This window comes from Callospermophilus lateralis, chromosome 3 (genome assembly GCF_048772815.1).
Source record: "Callospermophilus lateralis isolate mCalLat2 chromosome 3, mCalLat2.hap1, whole genome shotgun sequence".
NCBI lineage: Eukaryota > Metazoa > Chordata > Mammalia > Rodentia > Sciuridae > Callospermophilus > Callospermophilus lateralis.
The window spans coordinates 169,997,823-170,017,857 of record NC_135307.1 but is presented as its reverse complement, the minus strand read 5'-3'; positions in this window follow the sequence as shown (position 1 = coordinate 170,017,857).

The following is a 20,035-nucleotide window of genomic DNA, read 5'->3' as shown; positions in this document are numbered from 1 at the left end:
CAAGGGTCTCCCAAGAGGTTTCTTGGGCGGCCTCTATCTCTTGCCCGCCTCCTTGCCTGCAACCTCCACTGGTGGCAGGTCAGTGTGGGCCTCTGGGAAGGAGAGCCTGAGACAAGTATGTGCAGGTGGCTTATGTGAGAGGTAATTCTAGGCAATAGGAAGGGGAGGCAGCCCATCAGGTGTGACTCGATGGGGAGTTTCATGCTCAGTCTGGGGGCCAGTGTGTAAGTCTCCTCTGAATTACCTCACCTGAGGGTTGGGGGCCATGGGTGTTTGCCCACTTGCTTTAGTCTTTGCTTGTTGTCACAGAGTGTATAAATTTCTAGGCTCTTTCTGCTCTCAGAGAGTGGAGCTGAGTCTGCCTGCCAAAAATATATGGATGGGCCACCAAACACCAGTTGTTAGGAGGTCTTTAATCAGCAGCTTCTAGTGTTGGCCTAAAATTATTCAGTTAAGAAAAGGAAAATCGTTATCATTTTCATGATCTGTCTGCTACTGTAAAGACAAGGCTTTCTTGCTGTGGGCAGAATGGCCTTCTGGGTGGTCAGGGTGCAGGTGGCATCCCCATCTCATGCTTCCCATGCATCAGTTGCCCTTGGTTACCCAGGATGAGTCCACCCACATGCATTTAGGAGGCAGCACCATAATCAGCCCTTCTGTGTCTGCAGCCAAGGCCACCAGCCATACTGTAACCTTCTACTACCAGGGATAATCTTGGTGAAGCGGCTTTATTTTCACAAGAACAAGAACTCTGGCCTCAGGGGAAGATCTCAAGCTTGCCTGATCTGAATTCTTTCTATTCAAACTGAACTTGAAGGAGAGATTGGGACCCTTTTTTCCTGGAAGTTGAAGTTGGGCATGTTTGGTGGCCTTGGTTCCCATCTCCTGGAGCAAACTGATACATGGAGAATGGCGGAGACTGAGGCCACACCCTGGGGCTACTGAGCCCCTGGTTCTTGTTCTGACTGCCCAGTTACTACCTGGGTTTCTGTCACCCCATGAGCTCACCCACTCTCCTTTCTACATTTTTTCCACTTTGTTTTTGGATTGAACCCAGGGGTACTTTACCACTGAGCTACATCCCCAGCCTTCCTTATTTTAATTAATTAATTAATTAATTATTATTATTTTTTTACTTTTTTCCCCAGTGAAAGAAAGTTTTTTTTTCCCAACAACAACAATTATAAGTATAGATACTTGCCTAATTGTTCCAGACTGACACAAACACAGGTATTGGTCAAACAATAGCACATTCTGTTACAGGGATAATTAGTGCTATGGTCTGTGCCCACAGAGAAAATATCCCCAAATCATATGAATATATGGTAGGCATTATCAGGGAGCTTCTGTGAACAGCAAACTTTATGCCACTGACAAAAGGAAAGCTCTAGGTAGAAATCAAGAATCTTTTGATGATTGTTAGCAAATCATGCAAACTTGAAACCACTTTAGGAAGAATTACATGGAACACTTACAAGAGAAAGAGCACCAAGTTAAACTGGTCTAGATATGAGGAAATCTCTAAATCTTCTTGTGAGTTTTCATTAATTCTGGGTCAGGAGAAATTCATAATAAAAATTAATTTATAATTAATGGAATTCATAATTAATAGGATAATAATTGATACTATATGAATTTAGAATTCAGTTTTAATAATGTTTTTGAAATCTGTCTCCATATTTTAATTTATTTTTAAAATATTTTTTAGTTGTAGTTGGACACAATGCCTTTTGTTTTATTTATTTATTTTTATGTGGTGCTGAGGATCAAACTCAGCACCTCGCAAGTGCTAGGCGAGCACTCTACCACTGAGCCACAATCTCAGCCCTCCAGCCCTCTTTATTTTTTGACAGAGCCTCACTAAATTGCTGAGGCTGGGCTCAAATTTGTAATCATTCTCCTTCAGCTTTCAGAGTTGTTGGGATTATAGGCATGTGCAATTGCTCCTGGCTCTTTACCACTTTTGCCCCAGGGCCTCTGGCCAGGTTTCCACTTGTCCTTATCTCACATTCATGAGTTTGCCTTGGGCTTCACATGCTGAGAGGTGCAGGCTGCAGAGATGCCCCCAGCTTCCAGGGGAGTCTAAGAACGGCATGGTTTGATGCTCAAAAATGCTTTAAAATTTTCAGAAGAGGAAGAGGAAGGGGGGGACACTTTAGTGAGGAAGACCTAGTGTAGAAACCAGGACTTAAAATTAAGATTGCTGCATAAATTGGGCACAGTGGCTCATACCTATAATCCCAGTGGCTTGGGAGGCTGAGACAGGAGGATCTCGAGTTCAAAGCCAGCCTCAGCAATGATGAGGTACTTAGCAACTCAGTGAGACGTGGCTCAGTGGTTAAGTGCCCCTGAGTTCAATCCCTGCTACCAAAAAAAAAAAAAAAATTTGCTAGAGAAGTAAACTTGCTTTACCTCCAAGCCTTCTGACGGTCTTCTTTCTGTCCTAGGAATCTGGGTCAAGCCACACACCCCTTGACCTCTTGAGAACTGGAGACATTTAGCAGCTGGTGTTGAAGCCAGGGCACAGAAAATGCTCTTGGGACAACAGGAAGATAGTAGGAAGGAAGTGGAGCCCTATATAGAGGAGGAAGTCAGAGGTTTCAGGCCAGGCCATGGTGTTGCTGGGTGGTGTGGATCACTGGAGGCATGAGGGATGCTTGGGATGGTCCTGGATCATCACATCTCCTTCAGGACAGCGTTATTTTCCCTAGGCCTGTGACATAGCATACTATTGTCCACCAACCCCCAGGGCTCAGTCCTTTTCTTTAAACAATTATTCATATATTTTGTTGTAAACTCAAATACTATTTATCAGATGCAACACTCAGTGACCCCTTAATCAAAGTTCTGCATTTTTATGCCATTAAAGTGAACTTGATTTTTGCATTTTTGAATAGTTTTTTTTTTAAAATAAGATTGAACCCAGAGCCATTTTACCAATGAGCTATATCCCCAGTTCTTCTTATTGCTTATTTTGAGACTACGGTCTTGCCAAGTTGCTGAGGGCCTCACTAAGTTGTTAAGGCTGGGCTGGAACTTGGGATCCTTCTATCTCAGACTTCTGAGTTGCTGGGTTTACTAACCAACTAATATACTTTATTTTCTAAAAGCAATTTTACATTTACAGAGAAATTGAGCAAGAAGTACAGAGAATTCCCATATAATCCTTGTCCTCACATATGCATACCCTCCCATTATCAAATCCTGCCTAGAATGGGTATATTGTTACAATTGTTCAGTCTACATTGACACATCAGCATCACCCAAAGTCCATAGATTCCCTTAGTATTCACTCTTGGTGTAGTGCTTTCTAAGAGTTTTGACATGTGTGTAGTGACATGTATCCATCATTGCAGTACACAGAGTAGTTTCATTGCCCCAGAACTCTCCTGTGTTTTGCCTATCTGTCATTCCTTCTTTTCTACTAACTCCTGGCAACTTCTAATCTTTTTGCCATCTCTCTGGGCTTATCTTTTTCAAATGTCATGTAGTGGAACCATACTAGCCTTACACAGTGGCTTCTTTCATGTAGTAATATGCATTAAATTTCTTTCATGTCTTCTCTAGGCTTGATTGCTCATTTTTTTAATTGCTGACTAATATCCCATCCTATAGATCAACTAGAGTTTATCCATCCACCTACCAAAGTACTCATGGTTGCTTCCAAGTTTTGGCAATTACAAATAAAGGTGTTCTACACATTCATTTTTGTGGGGCTATACAATTTCAATTCATTTGAGTGAATACCAAAAACTGTAAATTCAGTTTGTAAGAGATTGCCAAATTGTCTTCCAAAGTGGCAATACCATTTTGCCAGTAACAGAGTTCCTGTTGTTCCACATCCTTACCAGCATTTGATGTTGTTAGTATTTAGACTTTGTTCATTCTAATAAGGGGCAATGGTATTTCATTGTTTTAATTTGCAATTCTCTATTGACATAATGTTGAACATCTTTTATGTACTTAACTTACCATCTGTATACCTTCTTTTGTGAGGTGTCTGTTCATATATATATATATATATATGTTGTAGTTGTACACAATACTTTTATTTTATTTATTTATTTTTATACAGTGCTGAGGATTGAACCCAGCACCTTGCAGTCGGTAGGCGAGCGCTCCACTGCTGAGCCACAACCCCAGCCCAGGTCCTTTGTTTTTGTGTGTGGTGTTTATTTCTTTGTTTGTTTGTTTTGTTTTGTTTTGTTTTGTACCAGGGATTGAACTCAGGGCCACTTAACCACTTGAGCTACATCTGCAGTCCTTTTTATTTTGAGACAGGGTCTCACTAAGTTGTTGAGGCTGGCCTCAAACTTGCTATTCTCCTTCATCAGCCTCATGAGTAGCTGGGATTACAGGTGTGTGCTACAATGCCTATCTCTTTTGCCTCATTTTTAATTGGGTTGTTTGTTTTATAACTGTTGAGTTAGAGTTCTTTGTATGTTGTAGGTAACAGTCACTTATCAAGTATTTCTTTTTCAAATATTTTCCCCAGTCTGGGGCTTGTCTTCTCATTTTTTCACATTGTCTTTCACAGAGCAGAACTTCTATATATATAAATATATATATAAAGTATGTGTGTGTATGTATTTAGTTGTCAATGGACCTTTATTTAATGAACTTATTTATTTATATGGAGCACTGAGAATCAAACTCAGTGCCTCATAAATGCTAGGAAAGTGCTCTACCACTGAGCTATGAACTCAGTGCCAAGCAGAACTTCTTGTGTGTGTGTGTGTGTGTGTGTGTGTGTGTGTGTGTGTGTGGTCCTGGGGATGAACCCAGGGCCTTGTGTGTGCAAAGCAAGCACTATACCAACTGAGCTATAGCCGCAGCCCTGGAGCAGAACTTCTTTTTTTTTTTTTTTAACATTTATTTTTTTTTAGAAGTAGTTGAACACAATACCTTTATTTTGTTTTATTTTTATGTGGTGCTGAGGATAGAACCCAGGGCCTCACACATGCTAGACGAGCGCTCTACCGCTGAGCCACAACCCTAGCTCCTAGAGCAGAACTTCTTAATGTCATTAAAGTTCTTTCTTCATGGACCATACCTTTGGTGTTTGGTATTTAAAAAATCATCTCTTGGGCTGGGATTGTGGCTCAGTGGTAGAGAACTCGTCTAGCACATGCAAGACCCCCTGGGTTCGATCCTCAGCATCACGTAAAAATAAATAAATCAAGTAAAGGTATTGTGTCCAACTACTTCTAAAAAAAAAAAAATCATCTCTAGGGCTGAGCATGTGATTCAGTGATGGAGTGCTTGCTTTGCACATGTGAGGCCCTGGGTTCAATCCCCAGAAAACAAAACAAAACAAAAAAAACATTAAAATTCATCATTATATATTTTCTGTTATTAGTCCATTGTTTGTTACTATAATGAATGTCCTGAGATCAGATACCTTTTTTAAAAAAAGAAGTTTCTTGCCCCATGCAGTGGTGCATGCCTGTAATCCTGTGGCTCTGAAGGTTGAGGCAGGAGGATCATGAGTCCAAAGCCAGCCAGCCTCAGCAAAAGCAAGGTGCTAAGCAACTCAGTGAGACACTATCTCTAAATAAAATACAAAATAGGCCTGGGAATGTAGCTCAGTGGTTGAGTACCCCTAAGTTTAAATCCCTGGTACCAAAAATATAAAAATAAAAAAAGAAGAAGAAGATAAAAGAGTTTTATTTATCTCATAGTTCTGAAGGGTTAGGGTATAATGCTCAGTGGTAGAATTAGATGAATCAGATCTGGACTGTCCCCCAAAGGCTCATGTTTTGAAAGCTTGATCCCCAGTGCATCAAGGCTCAGAGGTGGGGTCTTTTAGGCAATGATCAAATCATGAAAGTTCCAACACATTCATCATTTGGTGGATTAATTCACTAATAGCTAGAAGAACTATTGGAAGGTGGATCTAGATGGGGAAATAAGTCACTGAGGATATGCCCTGGAAGGGTTCTCTCTTTTCCCTCTCAGCTTCCTGGCTGCCATGAGCTGAGCGGCTTTACTCTGCCACACCTCTCTCTTTTCTTTTCTTTCTTTTTTGGCGGTGCTGGGGATCAAACCCAGAGCTTGGTGCTTGCTAGGCAGGCATTCTGCCGCTGAGCTACATTTCCAGCCCTTTTATACCTTTCTACTATGCTTCTGTCTTCGAGTTGGTCAGTCATGAACTGAATCCTCTGAAACCATCATCCCAAATCTTTCCTCCTCCAAGTTGTTCTTGCCAGATATTTTAGTCACAGTGATGAAAAGCTGGCCAACACAATCTCAGCTCTGATGAAGGCCTCATGTGGATGGCACCACAATTGTGGGAGAGATCTTATCTCCAGAAAGGTAACCAAAGAGCTGGGAGGGGCCAGTATTGGCCTCCCAGTAGGTCTCACCTTTTAAAGGTCCATCACCTCCCAGTATCATTACAGGCGAACTCATGGGGAAGCAATTCGAACATATTCAGACCATGAGACCCCTGAGTCTCTTGACCATCCCCTTAAGAGGGTTTTCTCTCTTCTGGTCCTCATCTGAGGGCCAGGTTATGTGTTAATCAGCTTTTTGTTGAATGCAGCTAAAATCTCTAACATCTTTAAAGGAAATACCTGATAATTTTTAAAAAAATTTTTAAGTTATGCATGGATACAATGTTTTTATTTTGTTTATTTATTTTTATGTGGTGCTGAGGATTGAACCCAGTGCCTCATACATTCGAGGCAAGCACTCTGCCACTGAGCCACAGCCCCAGCCCCTGACAATTTTTTTATATTAATTTTTAGTTGTAGTTGGACACAATATCTTTATTTTATTTATTTTTATGTGGTGCTGAGGATCGAATCCAGGGCTTCACACATGCTAATGAGTGCTCTACCACTGAGCCACAACCCCAGCCCCATACCTGACAGTTTTTAAAAATAAAGATGTATTTGGCCCAAGGTTTCAGAGCTTTCAGTTCATGGTTGTCTGGCTCTGTTGGTTTGGGTCTGAGGCGAGGCAGAACATCATGGCAGAAATGTGTGGCAGAAGAAAGCTGTCTAGCCCTTGGCAGCCTGGAAGTGGAGAGGGGGAGAGAGAGGGGCCAGGGACAGGAAGTAGTTCCTAAGTGCAAGCCCAACCATGCCCTACCAGCCTACAGTTTTTACTATCTCCCCATAGTCTGTTCAGTTATCCACTAATGATGTCAGAGCCCTCATAATTCAGTTACTCCGCAAAACCCATACCCCTGAATATTGCTGCACTGGGGAACCAAGCCTTCAATACATTAGTGTTTGGGAGACACTTTATATCCAAACCATAAAAGGTTATAATGTTATGAGCCAGGCTATATGGGTAATGACCAAACAGACTCCATCTTATCCTGAAACTCCACATCATGTAAAAACTGCTTCTCTCATGGGAAAGCCCCACCTCTGTACCCATCAATTGTTGCTTAGCATAGCATATTTGGCAACACAAAATGGCAATTCTTTTTCAAATTTCTTATTAATTAATTAATTAATTAATTTAAATTAGGTATATATGACAACAGAATGCATTTTGATTCATTGTACACAATTGCAGCACAACTTTTAATTTCTCTGGTTGTACACGATGTAGCAATATAGAGTTGCACCATGTGCACAGTCCTACATGTACCTAGGGTAATTCCACCATCTTTTCTGCCCCCAAGCCTCCTCCTCACCCCACCCTCCCCTTTGCCCAAAGTCCCTCCATACAAAATGGCAATTCTTACATAATGTAAAATTGTTCTCTCTTTGGTTCCCAGTTTTTTTAGACAATGTACCCCATCAGAGATTAATTGCCTAAATGTTAGTAACTATTCTTTAACTTGTACTCAACTAGGGACATTTTGACCTACTCCCTCTTCTGCTTATGATTTTAGATCTCATGATGTTTGTTTATGGTTTTTGAATCATAACAACAGCCACTTATGATTAATATTATTTGGTACTCAAACCCCTGGGAGGGGATCAAAGGGTGTAGACTTGCAGCCTGCCCCTTGGCCCATGCTAACTGGTGAATAAAGTTTCCATCTCCTGCTTTAAGATTGACTTGGTGATTTATTGCAATCTTTTGTTTTCTGCATTATATAACATTTAGTCCATACCAGGCATATAATATATATTGAACAAATAGACCAATGGATAAGGTGATTTTTAGGAGACACCAAAAATTCTCTTTTTAAAAAAATGTTTTTTGCAGTGCTGGGAATTGAACCAGTGCCTTGGTTGTGATAGGTAGGGGCTCTACCACTGAACTACACTCCAAGCCACATATAACAACTTTTCTTTCTACTGGGATACAGATAGAAACAATAGTCTGTCTCTTATATCTCCAAGATGATATTCCCAGGACCACAAGTTCCTTTCCCATTAGATAACCTGAAGTTCCAGCAAAGGAGACACTCACGCAGCATCTGCACATTTCCTGCTGCAAGTGGCCCTACGTCCTGCTGGCTTGCTTTCTACTCAGCTCTTTCTATGCCATAGAGGAAGGGTCTCCCCCTCAGTGTTCTGAATGAGGTTAGAGCTATGACTGGGGATTACCACAGGTCCATGATTCCTTCCCTGAGGGAATGAAGGTAAAAAGATGACCGGAATTCCTGCCCTCTCAGCAACAGTCATCCCAGTTTAGTCTGGCAAAGGTCAAAGGAACTCTTTCTGTGTCCACTCCAATTAAAGCTTGGCTGTGTTGAGGGTCCACAAGTGTTTGCAGTGGCAAAGATTCCACCTTAGGCTGGGAAGTGCCTGATCCCTGCCCTTGCTTGGGACTGACTTTTGGTGTTACCAGGAATCAAATCCAGGGTCTCATGAATGCTAAGCAAGCACTACCACTGAACTACATCCTCATCCTGGGATTGACTCTTGATGGGAAACAAAAGGACATAAAAACTCTGACAGCCAGGCATGGTGGCCCACACCTGTAATCCCAGCAGCTTGAGAGGCTGAGGCAGGAGGATCACAAGTTCAAAGCCAGCCACAGCAATTTAGCGAGTCTCGAAGCAATTTAGCGAAATCCTCTCTCAAAATAAAACATAAAAAAGGGCTAAGGATATAACTCAGTGGGTAAGTGCCCCTGGGTTCAATCCCTGGTACCAAAAACAAAATAAAAAACCTTCTTGACAGGGGCTGGAAATGTAGGTCGGTGGTAGAGCACTTGTCTGGCATGCACAAGTTGCTGGGTTTGATCCCCAGTAACACACACACACACACACACACACACACACGCACGCACAAGTTATTTCCAACACCCTTTGACAGATCTTTGGCTCTTGTGGTCCTGGAATGTCCTTGTGACTGCTCTACCTCTGAGCTACATCCCCAACCCCCATGTAACAACTTTTTCTTTCTCCTGGGATACAAATAGAAACAATAGATTACTGCTTATCTCTCAAGGATGATACTCCTAGGACCACAAGTCCCTACCACAAGGCAAGCCCTGTCTGAAAGACCCACCTCCCCACACTCAGAGAGGCCCTAAGTTAGGTGATTAATAGCAAAAAGAATGAGCAAAAATCAGTAATTTCCTATGCCCATGAATAGGGATTTAATTAATACCATGAAAGTGAAGATCCCAACCAGGGTAAAAACCAACTGTAAAATACCTGGAATCAGACGTACTCATAATATGTAGTATCTGTGCAAAGAAGACCTATGAACTATTCTAAGATGCTGAGACTAAAGAATGAAGGGATGATGAGGAAGCAGTTATTCATACAGGCTCAAAGGATCTTTCCATAATTGCTTATTAATTAAAAATGGGGAAGTGAAGCAGTAGTGAAGTTTACAGACAGAAACCTGTGACTCCATCCACCAAGTGATCAAAGGGAAAATCCACAATGGTGGGACAGATGTGTGTTGCCAATCTCATGCACAAAGGACATAGCATCACTCTGAGTGTCCAAAATGCTACACCTGAATCTGATCAGGAGGAAACCTCAGACAAATCCAGACAGAGGAAAATGTCATAAAATATCTGACCTGTACTCTGCAAAAATATCAAAGGTGGAGTCTTTGCTACTATAAACACTTGTGGACCCTCAACACAGCCAAGCTCTAATTGGAGTGGACACAGAAAGCATCACTTTGACCTCTGCCAGACTAAACTGGGATGACTGTTGCTTAGAGGGCAGGAGTTCCGGTCACCTTTTTACCATCATTCCATCAGGGCAGGAATCATGGACCTGTGGTAATCCCCAGTCATAGCTCTAACCTCATTCAGAACAAAGGGGGAGACCCTTCCTCTATGGCATAGAAAGAGTTGAGTAGAAAGCAAGCCAGCAGGACGTAGGGCCACTTGCAGCAGGAAATGTGCAGATGCTGCATGAGTGTCTCCTTTGCTGGAAAGACCAAGGAGCTGCCTCAGATTAAAGGAGACTACAGGACTATAGAAACTTGACTAGTCAAGGGAACTTGTGATTGGGACAATGAGACCTGGAACCCACAGACTATCTATTCTGTGAATGGACAGAATTCAGGGGACTTTGCAAACTTGGGTGGGGGAAAAATTGCATCTTCTTTTACACTAATCACTAAATGAAATTAACATTTCTTTCCTCTTTTTTGGGGGGGATGTTTGCAGCTTTATGAGGGACACATAATTGGCACACAATGAGCTGCTCTAAGGGTAAATAAAATGAAAGTATTTTGTTTGATAAAGAGGAGGTAGCTGCATCTCCCCTTACCTTAGTGTGTCTCTTTAAAAGCTTGAATAGGCCTTACTCTTTTGCCAGGAATTATAGAAATCCCAGTCTCCAGACTTTACGTGCTGGCTCACAGCCTTCTGACCCTAGAACTCTTTTTCATGAGTCTCCCATGTTAACTCAGGAGCTTCTTGTGAAGAGGATGGGAGACCATCAGCAAGATGTGTTCATTTGTCTCCTGGAAAATGACAGGAGACAAATGAACTTGTCTATCTTCTACTGAATAAAATGTGTGCTGAATAAAATGAAATGCTGCCTAGACTTTGTAGTCTCTAGTGAAGCACTTGTGTGCTTGTTTCCCAATTGCATTCTCAATAATGCATTATTTTCTCTCTCCTGTGTATCCGTGCATATGGATCTTCTTATTCACAAGATTCATTCTCTCTCTCTCTCTCTCTCTCTCTCTCTCTCTCTCTCTCTCTCTCTCTCTTCCTTTCTTTACCAGGGATTGAACCCAGGGTGCTTAACCACTGAACTACATCTCTGGCCCTTTTTATTTTAAATTTTGAGACAGGGCCTCCTAAATTACTTAGGGCCTCACTAAGTTGCTGAAGCTGGCCTCAAACTTGCAATCCTCCTGCACTGGCAGGATTCTTTATTCACCCACTAACACAGGACTGGGGTTGTGGCTCAGTGGTAGAGTGCTCACCTAGCATGCACAAGGCACTGGGTTCAATCCTCAGAACCACATAAATGTAAAACAAAGATATTGTATCCACCTAAAACTAAAATATAAATTAAAAAAAATAAAGTATACACTTTAATGAGATCACACACACACACATACACAAATATTACCATAAAATATGAAAATATCACTACATGAAAATATGATCTCAGTAAAAAATATTACCACAATTAAGACAATGTATTTATCCATCACCCATCCCAAATTTTTGCAATTTTATTTCTTTTTAAGTGCCACCCACAAACGAAAAAGGTGTTGACAGAATCTGAGACTTGGTCACCAAAAGAAATCACCAATATTTTCCTACTACAGTACAGTTTATACAGATATATTATTGTTTATACATGATACCACAAGAATATTTTTTTTATTTAGAGAAACACATCTATTTAATAGTTTTATAATATTATTTAAATATGATGAGTATTTTTGGTAGCCTTATATATCTACATGAACTTAAAGACATTATTCTTCCAAGTGCCATGGTACACACCGGTAATCCCAGCTACTTGAGAGGCTGAGGCAGAAGAATCTCCAAGTTTGAGGCAAACCTTAGCAACTTAGAAAGATCCTATCTCAAATTTTTTTTAAAAAATTAAAATGGCTGTGGGTATATCTCAGGGGTACAGCAACCCTGGTTTCAGTCCCCAGTAAGGCAAAACTCCCCAAAAAACAGAAACAAAAAATTATTATTGTGAAGGCCCATCCCTCTGAGGGTCCATGTGTGAGAACCAGGCCAAAGTAGACCAGGATTTGTTTTTGGGGCTGGATTAGTGTCATGGCCACCATCCACTAGTGGTAATTGAGCCTTTGAAACAAGGCTCCTGTAATTACAGAAAGGCATTTTTAGTTTTATTTGATGTCAATTTATTAAGTTTAAAAAGCAAAGCAGTGCAGGTTTCTAGTATTATGTGATGAAGCAACAGTATTTTTATATATTGGATTAAATAAAATGTGTTACTGAAAAAAATTTTTAAAAATAAATAAAAACATTATCTTGGCCTGTGGATTTTACCAAGTGTTGGTCATGAAGACAGCCCAAGGAAACACTATCTCAAACAAAGTGACACCCAGACTCTACAGGAACAGAATAGTAAAATCGTCGTGTTCTAGGGACTATTCTACAGGCTGGTCCCCATCTGGTCTCCCTAAAGCAGCCCATCCAGCAGATGCACACCCAACTCCTCAAGGCTTGCTCTCTCCCACAACCCTCTACCCTTTCTCTCCCTTTTTTCTTTTTTTGCTGTGGTTCTGTGGATTGAACTCAAGAGTTCTACCACTGAGCTACATACCCAACCCTTTTAATTTTTTTTAATATTTATTTTTAAATTATAGGTGGATACAATATCTTTATTTTTATGTGGTGCTGAGGATTGAACCCAGTGCCTCACACATGCTAGGACTTTGATTTGTCCTGTACCCTGGGTTCCTTAACTTTATTTTCCAAACCATCTAATTAACTTTTAAAAAAATATTTATTTTTTAGTTGTAGTTGAACACAATATCTTTATTTACTGATTGAACCCAGGAGTATTCTACCACTGAGCTATATCCTCAGTCCTTTTTATTTGATTTTTTGAGACAGGGTGTTGCTAAGTTGCTGAGGTTGGCCTTGAACTTGGAATTTTCCTGCCTGTACCTCCAAAATAGCTGGAATTACAGGTTTGTTCTACCACACTTATCTTCTATTTTCCTTTTAAAGTTCTTGTTTGTTTCCTGCCTGGTTATCCTCAGAAATCTTTTTCCCTGTTGGCTTTTCTAGTTCTCTTTCTGTTGCAGGCTTTCCCCAATTATCTGGTGAACTTTGTTCACATTAAGAATGAAGCAATAAGGATGGGGTTATAATTCAATAGAGCACTTGCCTAACAAGTACAAGAACTTGGGTTCAATCACCAGCACTGGGAAAAAAGAAAATAAAAATAGTAAAAAAATAAAAAATAATAAAAAAAAAGAATGAAGCAAAAATGCCTTGGGGAGTCTAGTACAGTGACACTCACCTTTAATCCCAGTGACTCCAGAGGCTGAGGCAGGAGAATTTCAAGTTTCTTGGCAACTTAGAGAGACTCTGTCTGTCTCAAAATAAAAAATTGGGGTTGTGGCTCAGAAGTAGAATGCTCGCCTAGCATGTGCAAGGCCCTGGTTTTGATCTTCAGCACCACATTAAAGTAAAGATATTGTGTTCAACTACAACTAAAAAATAAATATCTTTTAAAAAGTTAATTAGATGGTTTGGAAAAAAAAGTTAAGGAACCCAGGGAACAGGACAAATCAAAGGGGTGAAAAAAGGTAAGATACAGGAAATCCTGTTGATTTGCACACAAAAAAAAACAGATTTGGGGTTTGCCAGCTGGTTCTGGGAGTGGGAGGTATGGTCATTGTGTGGGATGGTTGGGTATATTACCAGCTTTTCACCCCATTATTTATTTCCATCCTGGCAATATGGCTGTATATCACTATAAAGGGGTGGAGTCTTTCTCCACTCCCCTTGAATCTGGGCCAGCTTCTTGACTTACTTTGGCTAGTAGCATGTGGCAGAAGTGATGTTGTGCCAGTTTGGAGCATATGCCTAAAAAGCATGCATTTTGCTTTCTTTTTTGAAACCTGCTGAGCTGTCATGAAAAAACAAAACAAAACAAAAAACACACTGCATGGAGCAGAGATGATCCATCATAGCTGAGCCCATTCCTAGACCAGTTAGTTCCCAACAGAACTAGCAACTGACTGCAAAGGCATGAGTGAATCCAAATTAAATCAGAAGAACCACCTAGCTGAGCCCAGCCCCAATCACCAACATAGAATTGTGAACAAAATAATTGGTTGCCATTTATTTATTTATTTATTTATGGGCACTAGTGATTGGACCCAGGAACACTCTACCACTGAACTACATTCCCAGCCTTTTAAAAAAAAAATTTGAGACAGAGTCTTGTGAAGTTGTTTAGGGCCTGGCTAAGTTGCTGAGACTGGCCTTGAACTTGCATTCTTCCTGCCTCAGCCTCCCAAGTTCCTTATGTTACAGATGTGCACCACCACTGCACTTGGCTGTGTGGTGGCTGTTGTAGTTTGTTACATTTTGGGATAGTTTAAAATCCAGCTAACACAATCGATTCCCTCTATCTCCTTATAGAACATTTTCCAATATATTACAGAGGCCAGAAAGTGGAAAAACTATGTCCCACACTACTTTGCATGTAGAATTATGAATATGAAACAGGTCTGATATTTGAGAGGCAGTGGCTATCTTCCTGCTATCACTTCTGCTGACAATAAGACATGATGGTGCAATAGTTGAAAACCAGTCTCAGCAGCCAGACTCACCATCTTTATACTCTTTCTCTGGTGTCACGGAGGGTGGCAACAGTGGCCTTCTCATTTGCAACTGGCCTGTGAAGATGTGCTCTTGAACTCACTCCTAGTCCCTCTCACAATTTTGCAACCAACCAATTCCCTGTACTGAATTACTTGTTGTGAAAAAAAGCTCCAACCATGTTAGGTGTTGGTGGGAAACTGGATTGGCCTGGAGTTACTGGAACTTGCAAGACACTGCTAGTGGGAGTGTCATATGGTGCAAACACTGTGGCCGACTTCTTGGGAGCTTCTCATAAAGCTAAACATAACTTATCCTATTGTTCAGCAATTTATTCCTAAAAGTATACCCAAGAGTAATGAGTACATGATTCTATAGAAAAGACTTATACATGACTATTCATAGTGGCTTTGTTCTTCCTGCTAGCTCAAAATCTAGAAAACCCCCTGTGTTTCAGTAAAAATAGAATGAATAGCTGGGAATGGTGGCCATTCCTGTAATTCCAGAGACTCAGGAGGTTGATCTCAAGTTCAAAGTCAGCCTTAGCATAGCCTTACTGAGGCCCTATGCAACTTAGTGACATCTTGTCTCAAAATAAAAATTAAAAAGAACTGGGGATGTACCTCAGTGGTTAAGCACCCTGAGCTCAATCTCCCAGTACCTAATAAATAAAAGTAAAAAAATAGAATAAACAGGCCTAGTCATACATTAGAATACTACATAACAGGGCTGAGGTTGAGGTTCAGTTGGTGAGTGCTTGCCTAGCATGTGTGAGGCACTGAGTTTGATTCTCAGAACCACATATAAGTAAATAAATAAAGGTCAATCAACAACTAAAAAAAATACTACATAACAATGAAAGAGAACACATTTATGATACATGCAATAACATTATGTCAAAAACATTATGTTGAGTGAAAGATGCCAGACACACAAAAAAATGTATGTACTCTGTATTTCTGTTTATATCAAATTCAAGAAGAGGCAAAACTAAATTACAGGAATAGAATAGTGATTGGATAGTGATTGATAAAGAAGGAGTGTGGGGGAACTTTCTGGGAAGATGGAAATATTCTAGATTTTGATCTGTTGATGGGTACATAGGTATTTACTCAGATATAATCCAGGTCTTACACTTAAGATTGATGTATTTCACTGATGATAAATTATGCTCAAGAAACCAAACCTGCCATGCATAATATACATAGAATAATTTTTGTTTGCTTCATTGAACACCTAATACTGGGGCGGTGGGGACAAGCAACAGCAAGAGGGGATGACAGAAAGTAGGGAACATCAGTGAGGCAGGAAGCTGGATCCAAGGAGGGATGTGTCTGGGAAGAAGTGCCTTGCATTGGGGGAATTTTTTTCCTTTCTTTTTTTTTTTCTTTTCTTTTCTTTTCTTTTTTTTGAGTACTGCAGATTTAATGCAGGAGTACTTTATCACTGAGCTACATCCCCATTCATTTTTATTTTTTGAGACAGAGTCATTAAGTTGCTGAGACTGGACTCATACTTGCAATCCTCCTGTCTCAGCTCATTGAATGGCTGGAATTACTGGCATGGGCCATTAACCCAACAAGCATGTGAATTTTTGTAAGTCTTTTTTTTTCTTTTCCTTTAGGCACTAGAGATTGAAGCCAGGAGCTCTTTACCACTGAGCTACATTCTTAGCCCTTTTCGTTTTTTATTTTGAGACATGGTTCACTTAGTTGCTGAGGTTGACTTCTAAGTGGCTATCTTCCGTCATCCTCCTGCCTCAGCCTCCCAAATTGCTGGGAATTCAAGTGTGTGCCACCACAGTGACTATGGACATTTGATTTTGACCACATATCCTGCCTACATGCTCATTTCCTTACCATCCCTGCAAATCCCTGGTAATCATCTGCTGCCTACATCAGTGGTTTTCAAAAAGGAATGAAAGGGTGGCAGGACTCCTTAATGGCAGGCTTCTAGCAATACAGTGCCCGAAGGCCTGAGGCGGAGTCCATGCTGACTACAGGGGCTTCACTGCCCCAGAGGAGGAACCAGCTATGCCAGCGACTTATGGAGAACCCTCTCGATCCAAGCCTGCTCCTTCTGCTTGTCCTGAGAGGTAAGAAAGTCTCCTTCCTGGACCCTGTTGTCGCCCAGATCTTAACTTGACCCATCTCACAGACTGTTGTCCAGGAAAGGATGAGCCCAGGAAGACATGAGACTCAGAGACACTGTACTGTTGAAAAGAAAACACCAGAAGAAAAGACACTTGCTGGGTTCAGTGGTGCAGGTTTCTAATCTCTGGAAGCTGAGGAAGGAGGATCCCAAGTTCCAGGCCAGTCGGGGCAACATACAGAGACCTTGTCTCAACAGAAAAAATTAAAAGGGCTTGGAGTGTAGCTCAATGATAGGCATCCCTGGGTTCAATCCAAAAAGAAAGAAAAAATAAGAAGATACCAGAATGTCACCAGTCTTTTACCCCTGGGTGATGGCATTGAGTACAGATTTTGGTTTTCTGCTTTCCCCACATAGCTGTATAAAGCATATATGTGTGTGTGTGTGTGTGTGTGTGTGTGTGTGTGTGTGTGTATACATATACATATATATGTAAAATAACAGCATATATAAAATAAATCAATAGAATGAAAAACAATAGTTTAGAGAATAGCCATATGAAACTTTATTTGAAAGGAAGTTGAGAAGGCAGGGTTTGTTTTGTGTTTATTCTGGGAGCCTTCCCTGAAGGACTCAACCATGAGAGCATGGCCCTTTTTGGGGCCCTCTGGCACTATCTTTGGGCCTCTGTTCTCTGGGGGAAACGTGAGCTGGTGTTTGCTGAGTCATCATGTGTGGATCACAGCTCTCCTTGGAGCACTGGCCTGGGGCATAGATCACTTTCTGGCCCATCCTCCCACTAAAATGTGGACAACAATCAACAAATTGTACCCATGCAATAGGGTGGAATGCAACACACTTTATGAGATAAAGAAATATAAACAGCCAGGTAGAATCAGAAGATTATATTTTATTTTACTTTATAATTTTGAAATGATTTCAGACTTCAAACACAATTGCAAAAATAATACAAATGCATCTTACACAACCAGGACAATGATCAAAACCAGAACATTAACACTGAGAGAACATTGTTAAGCCAAAAGCATTGTTTAGGCTCTGCGTGGTAATGATTACATGCCTGTAATTCTAGCTACTCAGGATGCTGAGGCAGGAGGATCACAGTTCAAGGCCAGTTTCAACAATTTAGTAAGACCCCGTCTCAAAATAAAAAAATATAAAGGGACAGGGATATATCTCAGTGGTAGTGTACCTCTTGGTTCAATTCCCAGTACCAAAACAAAACAAAACAAAACATTATTCAGATTTCACCATTGGTCCCATTAATGTCCTTTCTCTGTCTCAAGATCCAACGTAGGATCCCACATTACATTCAATAGTCACGACACTTGGGTGTCCTTTACTCTGGAACTGTTTTCTAGTCTTAACATGTCTTTCATGACCTTGATGTTTTTGAAGAATTATTCTGTAGATCAGCATTGTCCAACGTAACATTCTAGGTGATAGGAATGTTCTGTATCTGTGCCATGCAACATGATAGCCATTAGCCAGATGAATTGACATTTGAAATGTGGCTAGTGGGATTCAGGAATTGACTTCTAATTTTTATTTAATTTCAGCCAAAATAGTTACATGTGGCTAGTAGCTGCTGTATGGGACAGGACAGCTGTCAGGTGGCCTTCATTTGAGGTTTGTTCATTAGCTTCAAATGTGAGCTTTTGGTAAGAATAACAGAGGCATGATGTTGAGTCCTTCTTTGCCTAGATTTTTTAGAAGCTGTTGACAGGTGACAGGGAATCACCCAGCCAGGAAGCTGGATTGTTTTCATGCGCTTCAAGGTCCAGCAAAGACAGGGATGACAATTGCATTTGGAAGCCAGGCCCCACACTCCCAATGCTCTTCCTGCAAGAAGTAGATATGAAGCCACAGGGGTCAAGGTGAGTTGCAGGCACCATTTATTTTTGAACTCATCATTCACTCTTTTAGCTACACAATGTGGAGCTGGCTTAATTACAGTTGGAGTGTGATTTAGAACACTTCGTAAGTTCTGAATGTTGTGAAACACCACAGGGCTACCAAGTACAGTAATAAAATCTCACCTGAAAAGTGTTTCAATAACTTCCTAAATTTTGGTTTGGAAGCACAGGCTTTGTAGTCAGATCTTTCCTTAGCCATTTGCATGTGATCACAACCAAATCTCTCTTAAATGTTTGAACCCTTGCCTTTTCTTTCTTTTCTCCCCTTGCCACCCCCCATAATGGGGATTGAAACTTTGAGCTACATCTCCAGCAACCCCCATCTTTGAGACATTCACTAAATTGCTGAGGCTGACCTTAAATTTGTGATCCTCCTGCCTTAACCTCCCAAATTACTGGGATTACAGGTGTGTGCCCCTGAACCCTTCCCATTGATGTTTTTTTTTTTGTTTGTTTTTTGCCTTACTGGAGATTTAATTCAGGGTCTTGCATATGCTAGGCAAGCACTCTACCACCAAGCTACATCCCAGCCCTCACATGCTAGGCAAACGCTTTACCACTGAGCCACATCCCCAGCCCTACTGATGCATTTTTTTTAAAAAAAAAAATTTTAGATGTTGATGGACCTTTATTTTATTCATTTATTTATCTGCAGTGCTCAGAATCGAACCTAGTGCTGCCCACACATACCAGGTAAACCACAACCCAGCCCCCATTGTTGCATTTTTAAGTATGTAAACTTGTGTAGCTACCGATCACGACTTGTAGAACAACATTTCCATCCCCTAGAAGGTATGCCTCTCTCCCCTCCCCCAGGCAACCTCCCCAGAGGTAACCAGTGACATGATTTCTATTTATGTACATTAGTTTTTCCTGTTTTTGAAGCAGTGCCTAGAATCAGGCATCATATGTTCTTTTGTATTTGGCTCCATTAACTGAACACTGTTTACTCATTCATAGGTGGAGAGATCTATCCATGCGGTGTGTACCCAGTTTGTTCTTTTTTTTTTCATATATATATATATATATTTAGTTGTCAATGGACCCTTATTTTATTTATTTATATGTGGTGCTGAGAATAAATCCCAGTGCCTCACACATGCTAGGCAAGCGCTCTACCATTGAGCCACAACCCCAGCCCCCCAGTTAGTTCTTTCACTGCTGTGTACTATTCCATTGTGTTGAGTACACCACAGCTTGTCTCCTCATTCATCCTACTAATAGATATTTGAATTGCTTCAAGAGTTTGCCTATTATAAATAAAGTCACTACAAATATCTAGTGCATATGCTTCTAGGAAGATGTACATTCAGGAGTGAAATTGCTGGGTCATAGAGGTT